Source organism: Bubalus kerabau, chromosome 3 (assembly GCF_029407905.1).
Source record: "Bubalus kerabau isolate K-KA32 ecotype Philippines breed swamp buffalo chromosome 3, PCC_UOA_SB_1v2, whole genome shotgun sequence".
Classification (NCBI taxonomy): Eukaryota; Metazoa; Chordata; class Mammalia; order Artiodactyla; family Bovidae; genus Bubalus; species Bubalus kerabau.
Window position 1 is genome coordinate 6,528,583 of NC_073626.1, and position 17,773 is coordinate 6,546,355.

General features: G+C 43.1%; 1 protein-coding gene across 1 annotated transcript in view; it reads right to left on the bottom strand.

Annotated features, from left to right (window-relative positions):
• Positions 1–10,627, bottom strand: part of LOC129645359 (uncharacterized) — a 288,071-nt gene extending 277,444 nt beyond the window's left edge. Inside the window, exon 1 of the mRNA XM_055570431.1 lies at positions 10,065–10,627. The gene's annotated coding sequence lies outside the window, so the exon portion shown is untranslated. The remainder of the gene's footprint in view (positions 1–10,064) is intronic.
• Between the last annotated feature and the right edge of the window lie 7,146 nt (positions 10,628–17,773).

Sequence of the window (17,773 nt, forward strand, 5' to 3'; positions counted from 1 at the left end):
GAGATCCACACACTAGCAGGTGATACTCCAGGACCTACTGAGTTAGTGGCCTACAATTCAGCTCACTTCTGACACTGTTTTCTCAGAGGTAGCGTCAGATTTCACGTAGTAAGGCCTCAGTCCCACAAGGCTTCCCCCACTTTAGATTCTGGTTACAAGTTCAGGTTATTACCTATGCTTCTGACCCACTGGCTGTAAGTCAGAGGTTATCAAAACTGCCTTCTGGGGTTCAATTAATTTGCTAATGTGGCTCACAGAACTCAGAGAAACATTTTATTCACTAGATTGCCTGTTTATTATAACAGGATATAACTCAGGAGCAGCCTGATTGAAAACTTAAATAGGGCAAGATATGGGGCAAAGTCAGGGCTTCCCAGGGGGCACTAGTGGTAAAGAACCCGCCTGCCAATGCAGGAGCCATAGAGACCTGGGTTCAGTCCCTGGGTAGGGGCGATCCCCTGGAGGAGGGCATGGCAACCCACTCCAATATTCTTGCCTGGAGAGTCCCATGGACAGAGGAGCCTGGCAGGCTACAGCCCATGGGGTCCCAAAGACTCACACATGACTGAAGCGACTTAGCATGCATGCATGGGGCAAAGGCACAGAATTTCCATGCCTTCTCCAAGCCCACCAGTCTCCCCAAAACTCCATGTGCTCACCAACCTGGATGCTCTCTGAACTCTCCCCTTTGGAAAGGTTTTTATAAAGGCTTTATTACATAGGCATGACTGATGAAGTCATTGACCACTGGCTCTCAATTCAATCTCCAGCCCCTCTCCCCTCCCAGGAGGTTGGGGAAGGGACTGAAGGTTAGCTTCTAATCACCTGGTTGGCTCCCCAGACAACCAGCCCCTCCGGAGACTACCCAGGTGCTCTCCCCAAACACTACCCTTTTTATTAACATAAAAAAGACACCTTTATCCTACCTCTCTCAAGGTTGAGGAAATTCCAAAAGTTTTAGGAGCTCTGTGCCAAAAACTAGGGCTTCCCTAGTGGCTCAGCTGGTAAAGAATCCTCCTGCAATGCAGTAGACCTGGCTTTAATGCTGGGTTGGGAGGATCCTCTGGAAAAGGGAAAGGCTACCCACTCTCATTCTGAATTAGAGAATTCCATGGACTGTATAGTCCATGGGGTCACAAAGAGTTGGACACGACTGAGCGACTTTCACTCACTTGTGCCAAAAACAGGGACAAAGATCAAACGTTTATTGCTTGTTATAAATCACAGGGTCACGGTTGGTATTGTTTTTACTGTTCATATTAGTGAAATTCATAGCATTTTAAAAGTCACTTTTGACTTCAGCTCCTCAGCCATATACTTTTCTTATGGTCTTAAGGACGTCAGAATTTGGAAGGACAACTGTGGACGTGTATTCTGTGTGCGTACATGTACAGTTGGTTTAGAGCATACAGGTGTGTGTGTGTGTATACATTTATACGTATACAAAGTGAAAATGTTAGTAACTCAGTCGTGTCTGACTCTGTGTGACCCCATGGGATGTAGCCCACCAGGCTCCTCTGTCCCTGGGATTCTCCAGGCAAAAATACTGGAATGGGCTGCCATTTCCTTCTCCAGGGGATCTTCCCGACCCAGGGATCGAACCCACGCCTCCTGCATTGGCAGACAGATTCTTTACCACAGAGTTACCAGGGAAGGCTATACGATAGTGTATATACATGTATGAAAGGGAAGTGGCTCAGTAGTGTCTGACTCTTTGCGACCCCATGGACCTACCAGGCTCCTCTGTCCATGGGATTTTCCAGGCAAGAATACTGGAGTGGGTTGCCATTTCCTTCTCCAGGGGATCTTCCCGACCTAGGGATCAAACCCACGCCTCCTGCATTGGCAGGCAGATTCTTTACCACTGAGTTACCAGGGAAGGCTATATGATATTGTATATACATGTATATGTACACACAAGCTGAGTCTCTTGCTGTCCTCTAGAATGCCGAAACCTTTGACAGAGTGTCTGTATCATCTGGTTTTCATATAGTGCCACATTTATAGTACTGGCTAAGTGCTGAGCACAACAAGAGCACTTAACAGATACTAAAAATGTTTTTAAACTTTAAGAGAGAAGAAGTTTAAAAATCCAGTCCATGTTAAAGGGTTTAAAGTAGCATAAAAATTCAAAGGCATAGAGGTACCGTTTGGTTCATTAGAGCATCTTCTAGCTGATGTGGCTGACTGAGCCTTAAGTGGCGACATGGCAGCTTTTGCAGGATAACTTTGAGTGCAAAAATTCCTGAGACAGAGGAAAATTCTTGGAAATATTTCTAACTTAATTCACAATTTTACAGTGTCTTCTAATTCTTATTATTCTTTCTGAAGAATAGAAGGTAAGAAGAGTCATCGCCAGAATTTATCTGAACAACTGAGAAAATATTTCCTTAAACCATTTATAAGTGGAAAGAGATGCTTGGTATTGGAAGCACAGGAAGGAAAGAGGGAGGGAAGGAGGGAAAGAAAGATGGAAAAACAAAGAAACAGAAAGGCCAGGAAAGAAGCACTGTATCGAATCAACCACAGCCCAGAGTGCTTGCTTTCTTCATCTTAGGAAGCCTTAATACATTCATGAAACCTCCAGAGATGTTTCCATAGTTCAATGGGCCACCAGAGTCAAAGAAATGTCCACAATACCCATGTCCAAAAGTCAAAATCTTTTGGTGGTGGTGGTGGTGGTTTAGTCTCTATGCCATGTCGACTCTTGTGACCCCATGGACTGTAGCCCGCCAGGCTCCTCTGTCCACAGGATTTCCCAGGCAAGAATACTGGAGTGGGTTTCCACTTCCTTCTCCAGGGGGTCTTCCCACCCAGGGATCAAACCTGAGTCTCCTGAATTGCAGGCAGATTCTTCACCAACTGACACACCAGGGAAACCCCAAAAAAATCTTTTAAGGAGATTTAAAGATATACTTTAAGGGTGGAATTCAGGGAGAAGGAAAGAGAAAGTTAGCTTATTTATACCTGCATCCCTAAGACTGTAAAAGCTCCCCTTCTTAAGAATATAATCTTTCAAGATGCAGGATGAAGAGGAAATAGAAGAAAGAAAAAATAAAGAAAAAATATTAACGTCTCAGCAGCTTGATTGTGCATCTGAGAAAGATTTGACAGGAGACTCAGTGCACCATGTCAATCCATCTCATTCTAAATTCTGATGTTGTATGGAGACGACACGCTGAAAGTCACTGGGCTTAAGTGATTTCTCATCATGCTCGTTTGAACACTCTCTCTTTTTAAAGTCTTGATCTGTCTCCTGTTTGCTAAACCCTCAACAAGGAGACTCTAAGAAGAGCATATCCCTTGCAGAATTTACATAAAATGCCTACACAGGTACCTAAGGAGGCCCTGAGTCTTTCAGCAGTGTGAGCAAAAATTCTCAGCGGCTCTAGTGGTCTTGGGGTATTCCCTGGTGGCTTGGTGGTAAAGAATCTGCTTGCCAATGCAGGCGCTACGGGAAACACAAGTTCGATCTCTGGGTCGGGAAGATCACCTGGAGGAAGAAATAACAACCCACCCCAGTATTCTTGCCTGGAAAAATCCCATGGACAGAGGAGCCTGGCAGGTTACAGTCCATGGGGTCGCAAAGAGTCGGACACAACCTAGCAACTGAGCGCGCACGCACACTAGTGGGCTTGAGACCCTGTAGCAAGGACCTTGGGCCCTAAGCGACTCACAGGGAGAAGGTCTGAAGAGAAAGGAGTTGGTCTCAACCCTACCAGAAGGTGAGCCAGCCCAGAGGTGATGGAAGGAAAGAAAGGGGGCAGTATTTAACCAGCTCGGTTCTAGAAAACTCGAGGCTTCTCTCCCCCACCGCACCACCATCACCACCTCTTGCTCAACATGGCATGTCAAGGGAGATAGGTAAAGGGCGGGTCGCAGGCGGTGGGGCTGAACACAAGCTGCCCTTCTCCAGGGCGCCCGGATTGCCAAAGAGCTGTCAACTCATCCACTCCGCCTTGAGGCTCCAAGTCGCCCAAAACAAAGTCAGCCGCTGATGAACCAGGGCCTTTGATCCACTATCAGCACCTTTCCCCCACCACCATCACCCCCTCCTTTTTCTGTCTTTCTCCAAACTTTGAAGATAATGAGTCTTAAATATTTGCAAGTAATTAGAAGGTGTGGCTGCCAAGGAAAAGTGAGTCGTTTTCTTTCAAATGGGAAGAGTGGGTGCTCGGCTCTTCACACACATCTCTAATTATTTCGCCTGCATTTATTTGGTCCCTGATAAACTGATCTGGCCCGGGAAGGAAGACCACACCTAGGAACTAATGAGCCCCTCCTGCAACAATAATAGCCATTATGAACCGAGAAGCCCAGTGTCATCATGAGTCAATTATTTATCATTTACTGACAACTTCATCCTTCAACTTGCTTTTCAGCTTTAATTCCTCAGCAATGGAGGGGAGGTGACTGTGTGTATTCTCCCCTATAGGGTGGGAGGGGTGGGGGGGAAGATGATTTAAGAAAATACTATCCATATATGCAGTCCCTTCTGTTATTATACATATAAACAACTCAGAAAGCATCATCTGTCTCGACATTCATTTTCACTACTTATAGTATATGTGCTTGTTGTGTAATAAAAAGACACATGAGACTCATGTGTCTCATGAGCGAGTCTTCATTCTCCACTGCTAAGGGGAAAGGGATCAGAGAGGCTAAAAGAAGGAAATACACAAACAGTTCAGTTCAAATCAGTCGCTCAGTCATGTATGACTCTTTGCAACCCCATGGGCTGCAGCACGCCAGGCCTCCCTGTCCATCACCAACTCCCAGAGCTTGCTCAAACTCATGTCCATCGGGCCAGTGATACCATCCAACCATCTCATCCTCTGTTGTTCCCTTCTCCCCCTGCCTTCAGTCTTTCCCAGCCTCAGGTTCAGGGTCTTTTCCAATGAGTAAGTTCTTCACATCAGGTGGCCAAAGTATTGGAGTTATAGCTTCAACATCAGTCTTACCAGTGAACACCCAGGACTGATCTCCTTTAGGATTGACTGGTTTGATCTCCTTGCAGTCCAAGGAACCCTCAGGAGTGTTCTCCAATACCACAGTTCAGAAGCATCAATTCTTCAGCGCTCAGCTTTCTTTATAGTCCAATTCTCACATCCATACATGACTACGGGGAAAATCATCACTCGGATAAACCCCCTCATGCACAAGAGCTATCCAACAGCTGCCCTCAAGGAACAGCACACAAATGATGGCTTGGTTTATTCAATCATTCTCCCACTTGACTGATCCGTCTCACAGGATAGGGAATAACACGATGAGATGATGAAAAACAAGCAAAAGAAAAAGTTGGGGCAGAGGTACAAAAGCATCTTACCCTGTGGGATTTGCCCAAGGTCTTTGAAGTAAACTCACCTCTCCTATTTCTGTCTCAGGTGCAGAAGGACATTTAAGGTTGCTTAGCCCAATGTCTTCATCTGTAAGGCACAGAGGGAGGTGGTTTGCATGGCCCCAGATCACACCATCAGCTGAGGACAGACTCAGTGTCTCTTCTGGCCCCATGTCATTGTCCCAAAGATAATGTTCTTGTCCTTCTACAGATGAAGCTCATGAAGTCCAGAGTTTTGGCAGGAAGGCCCAGCCCGCTAAGAGTGCTCAAAGAACACGATCCAGGAAACTGGGTTGTTACATAAAGTTGCCTGGAGTCTTTCACAGTGATTCTCCTTCTGATTTTGTAAAAGAAAAGTATACATTTGGAGATAAATCATCCAAGTGTGTGCTAAGTCGCTCAGTTGTGTCCGACTCTTTGGGACCCCATGGACTGTAGCCCACCAGGCTCCTCTGTCCATGGGATTCTCCAGGTAAGAATACTGGAGTGGGTTGCCATTTCCTCTTCCAGGGAATCTTCCCCACCCAGGGATCAAACCCATGTCTCTTGTGTCTCCTGCATCTCCTGAGTCTCCTGCACTGATTGGGAGGCAGAGTCTTTACCACTGAGTCACCTGGGAAACAATTCATCAAAGTGGCTGAGTGGACTTCTTCCTTTCCAAAGTGTGACCATCTGGTGACTCACATATCCTTGGAAATTTTTTCTTCTATCTTTTAAATGTCTCGCTATTGTCTTTACCATTTCAAAGTGTGTGTGTGCGCACACCTACACAGGTATGTACATGCATAAATTTTTTTTTTCCCTATTTAAACTCTCCAATTCAGGTGGACACGTGAAAAGACAAATAACACGTCTCAGTTGTTTGTTTTTTTTTTTTTTACATTATCCAGCTCTGTAAAAGGGGCTTTCCTTAATAAGCTGCTGCTATAACTTCTCAATTTTTCCCAAATGCACTTTCCAAAGACACAATAAGGCCACATAATAATTTTGAGAAGAGAGTCCGTTTCAGCTTTTTTTAGAAATTCAAAGTAGACAGGGGAAGAACCAAGGTGTTCTTAGGTCATCAAAAACAGAGGCACCCACACACACTATTGTGAAGGGACTATATTGTTTGGTTTCTTCATTTCCACTCTGTGACTTGTTAGTATCTTTTTGCCTTAGAAACAAGGGAGCAAGAGGCATTTAAGCATTTGATCAACCTCTTAGAATTGAAGGAAAAGTCAAAAAAACTTTGAAAGCAAATATGCCCTCGGAGTAATACATGCAATTAGATTAAAATCACATGCTTCTTTGATGTCAGTCACTGTTTTAAACTTTTGATGTGTATTAACTCATTTGATCCTCATGACAACCCTACCAGACGGACGCTCAAATTCAATTGCTCAGTTGTGTCAGACTCTTTGAGACCCCCATGGACTGTAGCCTGCCAGGCTCCTCTGTCCATGGAATTTCCCAGGCAAGAATACTGGAGCAGGTTGCCATTTCCTTCTCCAGGAGATCTTCCCAACCCGGGCATCAAACCTGAGACTCCTGCATTGGCAGGCAGACTGTTTACCACTGTGCCACCTACGAAGCCCACACCAGACGCGTACTGTTATTATATTCGCGTGTCGGATAAGGAAACTGAGGCACTGAGACGTTAGATCACAAGGTTACAGAACTGGTCGGCCCGAGACCTGGCATTTGAGCCTGCCCCTCACCCCATTCCTCACTGGCTCCTTGTTCCAAGGCTGGCTTGGCTCAAGACTCCAGGAAACATCAAAGTTGACATCCTAAAAATAGAAAGTTTCCGAAAGCCTCAGGGGCCTCTTCTTTTGAACTCTCTTCCCTACTCACACCCTGATCTAAATTAGGTTTGAGAAATCCACGTAAGGTCAGGATGCCTACAGGGGTAGATTTCTTGCAGGAAGAAATCTAGGCCAAAAGGGCTATAGCTATGGCTGATCCTGAAACCAGCGTGTTCTGAACTAGAGAAGAAATTTTTCTTCCAGGGAGGTTGGTTCTCTCACTCTCGGCTCCCAAGCCCATTGGCCCAAGAATTCTCTCATCTGTTTTGAGGATGCGATGAGTTTTCATCAACTTTCAGGGAGTGACTCTGGACAAGGAAGGCCATTGATCCAGAGACAGATCCAGCCAGGACTAATGACTTCAGTTCAACTCAACACAACCCTGCCAGGTGAAGGAATAGAGGCATAAATAACTCAGAACGAGACAGGCCACAGTGAGAAATGTGGTAATCAAGCTGCAAGGTGCCGACCAGCTCAGAAAGACAGCTCACGAAGAAACCAGGGCCCCTCCTTCCGTCTCACCCACTCCACTCCTGGTTCCACAGAACGGAGGCGTTTCACTCGGGCACACAATGGAGTTAGGTAATGTCAGCCAGGAAGACAGGCTCCTAATAAGGAGAGGTCTGATGGAGTGAGCCAACAATGTGCTTTCTTGGGTGGGGAGGAGATGAAACACGCAAGAGTGAAAATACTCAGTTCATCAGAAGGGAGTGTGTGTATTTCAAGCTCTTTCTGCTTCCAGGTAGTCTTAATTTAAAAACATGGGTTACACAACATGAGAAATTAACTATACTTCAATTTTTTTAATGCATAAAATTCTTTTTAAATAAATGAATTTTTTAAAAAAGAAGAAGCAAACTGAAAAATGGGTTAGAATGCCGCATACACCTGTTTTGAAGCTTCCCAATTTATTTTTCAAAGTTTATCAAGTCCTATGCCAGTCTCTGTCTTTGTTAATTTAGGAAAGGAATATACTCACCAAACTAATAGGATGAAAATAAGAGAGAGAGAGCAAATGTCCTTTTTTTCAAATGTATCTTTTAAGGGATAGTTAGATTAGAAAGAATTTCCTTATTAACGTATTTGAAGCACTTTAATAAATACACTCATAAAGAACAGAGCTACTGCAAAATACAAATTAACCAGCATAATAATATACCTTTGTATCTCTTGAAGAATTGATGGATTTTTAAGATTTTCGAAAAGAAACCACAATTCAAACTTTAAAACTTGAAGAGCTTAAAGTCTCTCTATTTCTAGCCTCTAAACATGGAATTCATGGATTAGATGTCACATCTAGAGTTGAATGCAGATAAAAAACAGTAGGTTGAATTTTTACATACATATTTAAATATTTCATTTGATTTCGTTTCATGAACTATTTTAGCTTTTATTCCATACCTGTGGATCCTGACGGTTTCTGCAATCTATATCTAAGAATGCAGTGGGTATGCTGCAGTAATTTTCAGAAGATTTTTTAGCCCTTATGTAACACTTGTTTCCACTTGATTCTGACAGCACCGGGAGGCATTTTCCAGCTTGACTCTGAGAGAGTTTGTTCAATCTGATAAGGAGGATCTTATCTTTTTTCCTGCCTTTTTCTCAACTAAAGATCTTTGGCCCACCAGAAAGAAACTGAATTGAAAAATGCAAATTTTTGCGCCCAGCTCAATGAAGCTGGGATGAATTGATATTCAGATTTGGTTACAAGTGATGTATAATTTAGGTCATTAAGGCAATGAACACTTTATTGCATTAAAAAAAATGAATTAATCCTTAATAAAATTCTGCCTTAAATTAACATACATATATGTGTGTATATGTTGCATACATGTAAATATAAGTCTGATAGACATAAGTAATAAATTCTGTTAACTTTGTTGTTGTTGTTCAGTCACTTAGTCGTGTCTGGCTCTGCCACCCCAGGGACTGCAGCACGCCAGCCTACCCTGTCCTTCACTGTCTTCTGGAATATGTTCAAACTCACCTCCATTGAGTCAATGATGCTATCTAACCAGCTCATCCTCTGCCACCCCCTTCTCCTCTCGCCCTCAGTCTTTCCCAGCATCAGGGTCTTTTCCAATGAGTCCACTCTTTGAGGTACACCTAAATAATAGATATCCATTTTTCAAATAAATGTTTCTCTTTTCCACCACACCAACAAAGCGGTCCTGTATTTATCTATAGCAGCCCCATCCGAGAAGCAGTGTTAAAATGGAAGTCAGCAAGCAACCCCTGTGTCCAGTCTGGGCTCTCATCCCTAAGTCCTCCTGTTGGAGTTAAGATGTTCACGGGGACTTCACCGGCGGTCCAGTAGGGACTTGCCTTCCTGTGCAGGGGGTGCGAGGTTCAATCCCTAGTTGGGGAGCTAACATTCCACAGGCCTCCAAATCAAAAAACCAGAACATAAACAGCAGAAGCAATATTGTAGCAAATTCAATAAAAACTTTAAAAACGGTCCACATCACACACACACACAAAATCTGGAAAAAAAAAAAAAAAAGATGCTCACTGACTTAGAGACAAGAGAATAGAGACAGTTACTAAAAACTGGATCCACAATTCCTTCAGCATGGAAAAGTATAAGTTGACTTTGTGTCCGATCATATATGGATAGGAAGGTAGGAAGAGAAAGAGCTTTGCCAGTAGGAAATAGTACAAATAGTTCCCAGTATTCTGACTTTTTATCTGCTTGTTGTCACAGAAATAATAATTATTTACTGTGAGAGCTCTATTCCTATAAGATGAGTTAACGGTGATTAAACCCATTATCACCTACTTTCAGAAAGGTCAAAATAGAGAATAGTAAGCTTTAAGGCTCCTTCCAGTTTTACCCCTTAGTTACTGAGTTCATAAAGAGTAACCACTGCTCCACTGGCGAGCATTACAGCCCCCTCTATAAAAAATTCTATGTTTCCCTTCAAATCAATACATACCTGAATAAGAGAAACTACTGCATTGTAAGAGGTGCTTCCCAGGTGGTGCAGTTGGTAAAGAATCCACCTGTCAAAGCAGGAGACACTAGAGAGGTTTGATCCCTGGGTCGGCAAGACCCCCTGGAGTAGGAAATAGCAACCCACTCCAGGATTCTTGCTTGGAAAATTTCACGGACCTAGGAGCCTGGCGGGCTCCAGTCCCTGGAGTCACAAAGAATTGGACACGGCTGAGCACGCACACACTGCATTGGAAGAGCTGCAAATGTTCAACACTAACCAGGAGCACCCTTGGACTGTGTCATGCCGAGGTGTTTGTTCTGAAGTCAGACACGTGGGCACTTTCTGGTAACGGGTGTCCTCAGGCTAAATCCTGGAACCCCATATTTTCTACTTCTCAACGTCACAGCATTTCTGTTTGAAGTTCATAAAACGGCCTTCAGGATCTCAACAAAACCCCAAATTCCTTTTACTAGACTTTTCTACCCTTGAACACTGTGTTTTATTGAAAAGAAGCCCAGGAAATGAATCTGTAACCCAGCTCCCTTGTACCAGTCAGAACTCACGTCCCTTCTACAGTCTTCCTGGCAGCATACGTCCTCTCTGTGTACTTTACTCCCCTGGCAGAACTGTTAAGAGACTTGTTTAGAGGACGAAGTTCTGCCACTCACTCCATCTAATCCTGCCAGATGGTGGGAAGAGAGCCTAGAATGTTGTGATTATACAACACAGCTCAGACCACTTTCCATCAATACTTTGTATGTTGGTGCCTCTCGTCAAGGTCTAAAAGCAACTATTCTCCAAAATCAGTTTCAAAACCCTATAATTTTAAAAGTTGAAAGTTGCTGTTTCTAGCATGCTTTTATGTCTAGAGCATAAAACCTACCATTTAAAACTGAAGATACATACTCTCCTTATGAGCTATTTATCATTCTCAAAAGTTCTAGCTTGCTTACTATTCAGCCACAGTATTGGTATTCATAGGTAACAGAAAAAAGACTGCAAAAGAGAAGAAATTCTGGAAAATTGATAGGACGATTACATTACACATGAATAATAATTGTACAATAGTGTGGTTTGTGCCAATAAAATGTATTGTGCTTACTGAGGCTACAATTAGCACCAATACTTTTAATACCAGTCAAATTAATTTTATTGCTGACATTTCAATCACATATTAGTAACTTGCAGTCTTTGGACCCTTGGTTTAGCCATAGAGTCGTGTTCGACTCTTTGTGAACCCCATGGACTGTATAGCCCACCAGACTCCTCTGTCCATGGGATTCTCCAGGCAAGAATACTGGAATTGAGTAGCCATTTCCTTCTCCAGGGGACCTTCCCCACCCAGGGATCAAACCTGGGTCTCCTGCATTGCAGGCGGTTTCTTTACCAGCTGAGCCAACAGGGAAGCAAGAGCTTATAATTCCAGAATTACGTACTGATGTTGGAGAATGTTTAGAAGTATTGATACTAATAACATTGAACTAGAACTTCAAAATTCTATTTTTTTATAACATTACCCCATGGTTGCTTCTTTTGACATTCTTTTAGAGCTCTGACAATTGTTTGGTTTCTTGGAGTTCTCTGACGTGGCTCAGACAGTAAAGAATCAACCTGCAATATGGGAGACCTGGGTACCATCCCTGGGTTGGAAAGATCCCCTAGAGGAGAGCATGGAAACCCACTCCAGTATTCTTGCCTGGAGAATCCCATGGACAGAGGAGCCTGGCGGGCTGCAGTCTATGGGGTCTCAAAGAATCAGACATGACTGAGAGACTAAGCACATAAGCACTGGCTTGTAATAAGCAGATAGATGATAGGTCCATAAATTAAAAAAAAAAATTAGACACTCTGAATAGAATTGGAGATTGCACAAAATGAACTGTTGCACAAGGTGCTGAAAGGAGAGACTCAGCATTTCCTCTTTTCCAAATCTTGATTTTCTTAAGGAGAATATTTTATGACAGGTCATTTTTAAGAAAATGCAGGGATCCCAGAGCATGACAGATGTCCCCTCAAGACTAGAACGTGGGGCCAAGCCTCCCAAGGACCTGGCTGGTGGATGACACAGGAAGCTTACTACACTGCTTGCCTCTTCAGAGCAGGAGGGAGTGAGCATTGTTATTATTTTAAAGAACAAGCACTAGATAAGACAGGAAGGCCAGGGTATTTATTATTAATTTCCTAGAGGTGAGTAATGGTGGTGGGTCTGGAGGGAGGAGGGGCTTCTTAGGAAAATTAGGAGAGGTTTTGCTGATATTAGGATGTGTTTCCTGCTTGATCAGAATAGTCAGAGAGACCGCAAGTACAGGTCAAAAGACAGAGCAGGAATTTCCAAATGGGTCAGCATGAAGTCATTTGTTTGCTTTCCCGAAGTCACAGGCCACCTGGAGGAAGATGGGTGAGGGTGTAGCAGTGGAGCCGAGCGGTGGGAAGGAACAGCGCTCCGTCTGCAAAGTAGACTGGCGGAACCTGGAGGCCGCTGGGAGAGTCTGCCAGAGATGGATTATCGGGAGAGTACAGCGAGTGCTGACTTTTCCCCTAGTCATCCCTTCTCTCTCCCAATGCCAGCATCATTGCATCAGGACCAGCAGGTGCAATGGCAAGAGCCCCGCCTCTGTAGGCTAAGATTCAACTCCAAGACTGGCCCTCACTAGCGGTTTGACTTTGAGAAATTGACATACTTTGTTTTGGTGTTCCCAATAATAACATTGACCACAAACACGACTCACTTGATTACTCATTTCTTTCATCACTGTGGCTTCTGCTCTCTCTTCACTTTGTTGAGAGAGAACGAACAGAGCTGCTCTGAAGTCAGCTGGTATCTCAAATATGGGGGATATGTAAAATTACCCATAAGGATGCAATTCCCTTTCAAAAACCATGATATTACAGCCATTCCAGCTTGTACGTTTAAGTCATTAAGATGCTTTTTAATAACATGGCCACACAAATGGAAACACTGAAATGAAATCTGATTAAAGATTTTCGTACTAATGGTGGATTTTATTTGTCTGCATTTCAATCCGTGTACTTGTTTTCTGTTTATCTGAAACAAGGAAAACAATTATGTATTACTGACTGGAAAGTTTTTGGTGTGACTTATAAAAATGGAAGACTGATTTGGGGACATTCTTTTTTACGAAGTTTAAAGTTTTAAAAGTATTATACTCTGGCAAACATAGGATAATTAAATAAGATTTGGTGTGTTTCTGAAGCAAACAGCTGCAATACAAGGTCCCCATAGGACCAAAACCTAGGTATCATTTTGCATAATGTGTGTGTGTGTGTGTGTGTGTGTGTGTGTGTGTGTATTATTAGGTTGCATTTTTTCAAAAACGCAAAGTTGTTTTAAAAATAGGAAACTATATTTTTTTTCTCTGCACCCAGGCGAATTAGGTAAGGGTTGGGCTCTGCTTCACATTTTAAAGTGGAAAATGAAGCATAGGCAGAAACAAGGGCAGGAGTTAGGTCTCCTAAGTCGTACTCTTTGTGCTGATTTCTGGACTGTTCCTCTATTTCACTGTTGCTCTCGGTGGTCTGTGGGTTGCATACAAATGACTTCTCTGTAGAAAGTGAAATAGGATCATAGATGCTTAAACCTGAGAGTCTCATTGCAGGAGAACGTTGTTTACCTACAGAGGAAGACACAGAAGGCAAAGTAAATCAGTAAAAACTTCCTCCAGCCTTTATTTTAGAAAGTTGTCCACCAGTTTTCCATTTTCTGGACTGGGAGAGTCAACACCTTTCCTGAAGAATCTAACGTTCCCCCAGTAAGAATCCAGCCAGTAAAATAAAATTCCAAATTGGTTAATAGTGAAACTGACACATAGGTAATTCATTATGCTCCAATTGAACAACTTGATTATAACCAATTTTAGTTTCTTACTGCATCTTATTTTCTGCATCTCAATTTTTCATTACAGCCTAGTAGTTTGTACCCCTGAATTTAAGTTTTTAGAGGTGCTTGTTTATCTCAACATATGACTTTGTAAGTCTTTTCTCCTGATTCTTTATGATAAGTGGTCAGTACTGAGCAGTAAAGCTTCAGTGAGAAAACTCAACCATTCCCCTATATTCATCAGGGTAAGACACTGTAACATCTCTGTGCGTTTTACCCCACATTTTATGCCTGGTCATTTCTGTTCAATAGCTTGTGAAATGGAAAATTTGCATCCCATGCTAGCCAGGCGTTAGTCTCCTTAACTTTTAATGAGTGTCAACCGTGCTCTGGGCTCCACACAAAAGAGAGAACGAGCACCTCTACTCAGTCTATCTAAATTATAAATTGAAGAGCAGGTTGCCTGTGTGAATATATTCTAATCAATATGCATTTACTGCTGCTATAAATGACACTAAAACACAGCTACTTCCCAGGTGTCATTCCACCCACAATTACCCAGTGGGCATTCTCCCACTTTATATTATTAAGTGCTCCTGAAAAGCTGCATTGAAATCAAATAATGTTAAATGCTACTGAGGAACTCATCCTGTGGAGAATTCTTCTATGACGTCATGGGTACCATATTACTAACTTATAGAAATTTCATATAAAATTCTGGGGTTTTCTCCTGTAATCACCTATTTTGAAATCTGTGAAACAATTTTTTTTTTCATTAAACACTGTTAACCCCCCACTATATGCAAGGCAATAGAGAACAGAGTACCTACTTCCAACATAGGAGAGAAAAGCTATGTCTATAACACAAGGGGAAAAGGTTATATTCCAAAATCTATACAAGTCAAGTACTATAGAGATGTATTGCTGTTTAGCCTCTACATCATGTCCAACTCTTTTGCGAACCCGTGAACTGTATCTCACCAGGCTTCTCTGTCCATGGGATTTCCCAGACAAGAATACTGGAGGGGGTTGCCATTTCCTTCTCCCGGGGATCTTCCTGACCTAGGGATTGAACCCACATCTCCTGCATTGGCAGGTGGGTTCTTTACCACTGAGCCACCAGGGAAGCCCAGCATGGCAGTGGGAGGGACCTAAAAACAAATTAAATGAATTTAACTATAAAATGAATTTATAGAAATTCTAACATTTCATATACAAAGATGACTAAGAGAAAGGTTTATATAAGCTTTTAGTTTTATTAACTCACTGATATGTATGTCTGGATATAATATTTAAAATCTCAAAATTAATGTAAATCATTAGAGAGAAAGGAACCCACTTACTTATCCCTTCACCAGATATACAGTGTGGCTAACTCCACCATGATGTGGACCAGATATTTACACTCGCTGTTAATTTTTGTTTGTTTGTTTTATTTCTTGGCCACACTGCAGGATGTAGCATGTAGGATCTTAGTTCCCTGACCAGGGATCAAACGCACGCCCCTTGCATTGGAAGTTTGGCATCTTAACCACTGGACCTCCAGTTAAGTCCCAAGTGTCTGCTAATTTGACATAACCTGTTTGTTAATTGCTTTCCACCAAAGCCATTTTGTTCCTGCACTTTGGACCCCAAAGGTAGTTTGGAATAAAAGCATCTTGGAATAAGAGGTAATTCCTGCCAGCAGGCATCTATGGAGCAGATTGGGCCTCCAACTAGAGTGTTCTCTGAGGACCTGATCCCACTGGTCTGCTGTTAGATTTTTTTTCTTTCTTCCCTTTTCCTTCTGCTGTTTAGTTGCGGGCCCTTGGGCACACCGCGTTGATCAGTAGATAAGACCTTCCCAGCAGTCAGGGCTGCCCCTGCCATCCACGAAGCCACAGTGCCGTGCAGACAGCTCTGCAGAGCTTACTAACTGCCACTCCACCTGCCTCACCTCTTCGGGTTCCCCAAGGTTTTCCTGGATACTGACAGTCATGGTGGCTGCTTGACCTTGGGCCTTGCAAGCTGGCTGGCTTCCAGAAAGTTCCTCCAATGACAAAGTGTGCTGAAAATTGTGTTCACTGCATTCAGGCACAGCACAGGAGGCTGGGGAGCGAAGCCTGCTGTCCTTACCCCCAGCCTCGACCCTGGCTACCTGCCTTGCAGGTAGACCAGATGTAGCTTTCCTCTCCCACCACACCCTGCCAGTACCCTGGAGAGAGCACAAGACCAGACTGTGAGGAATGAAATAAAATAAAATAATAAAAACAAAAAATGAGAGAAAGAAAACAGTTGTAGTTGGCCAGTCTCTTGAAGCTTGTTTTGATGCACACACAAAAAAGCAGGGCTTCTCCAGGGACTCAGTGGAAAAGAATCCACAGTCAATGCAGGAGATGTGGGTTTGATCCCTAGGTGGGCAAGATCCCCTGGAGAAGGAATGACAATCCACTCCAATATGCTTGCCTGGGAAATCCGGTGCACAGAAGAGCCTGATGGGCTACTGTCCATGGGGGTCACAAAAAAGTCGGATGTGACTGAGCAGCACACTAAAAAAGAAAGAGGGGAAAAAGCTGACCTGCCAGGTATTTAAGCAAGACCGCAAGATTTTAAAGCATAGGCAACTCATACTGGCTTTTATTGGACTGATACTCCTCTACCTCTTTGAAGACCTCAGGCCATCGAGGAAGTTATGTTGATTTATAATTTTCCAGTGACTCTAAGTGTGTGTGTGTGTGTGTGTGTGTGTTCCCAAAGGAGGATCTGGCTTTAGGACACGGGTTGCTGTACTAGTCTTCGGTGCGGCTGGCGGCAGAAATGGCCCCGAAAGACTGAGCTGAGGTGGAACCTGCCAGACTAGTTTCCCCACAACATGAGCTACGCCCTCTGTGAAAAGCTGCTTTTTCTTGGCAAACTCATTTTTGCTTTAATGGAACAGGGAAGCGTGTGTCATAATGGGACGGTTATGCCCAGTTTCACCACGGCTGGGAACTGGGAGAACTTCAGACAAAACTGAAAGAGTCTTTCCAGGGTTGAACCCAACATTCTGCCCAAATTACAGAAGTCCGACAAAATAGCTGGAATGATACCTTTTATTTAGAGATTTCTCTCTCAAAGGACTCCTAATTCTAGCTAGTTTTCAGACCTTAAATACATAACATCTGGGTTTCTCATCTTAAAGAACTCAAAGCAATGGTAATATTGGCCTGTCCCTCCAATCACTGAGTCAAACAACAATTTGTATTGTTTCTTTTAAAAAAAAAAGGTTTTTCTTGAAGTGTCACGAGGTCAGTGGTTGACTGGAACTTCACCTGTGGTTTTGAACCAAGCAATGTTGAAATAAGCACATAGGTTTCAAAACCCTTTCCAACATATTTTTGGTATGGTTTCTAACAACAGCTCTAGAGAGACACTATCTGCTCTCTGCAGGTGTGTAATATGACACTGGGAATTTTAAAAATACCAGTTACTGTTGGTGGCAATGGGCTTCAAACACAGCTCTTCAGAATCCAGAGAGAAACTTCATGTTTGCTTTGAAAATGTTCCATCGTTTTCTCGCTTCTTTGGCCTGGAGACAGTGCATGGTCAGACAATGCATGGACAGACTCCCCCCCACACACACCTTTGGGACTGGGAATTGACCAAACTGGCCTAACAGCAGAGAGGGTGGTGTGCTTTCCACCCCCAGAGTATCCACACCCATGACAAAGTTTGGCTTTTTATCATACTCTTAATCCATCTTTGTCTCCTTTTTTTTTTTAATCACTATTTATCAGGATAAATAATAAACTTATCATTATTTATTTATGAGGCAAAGTGAAATGCCAGTTCCACTTTGATGTTTCTGTTATCTTTAATATGTTTTGATCACCGTCACTGAACAAGTCCACAA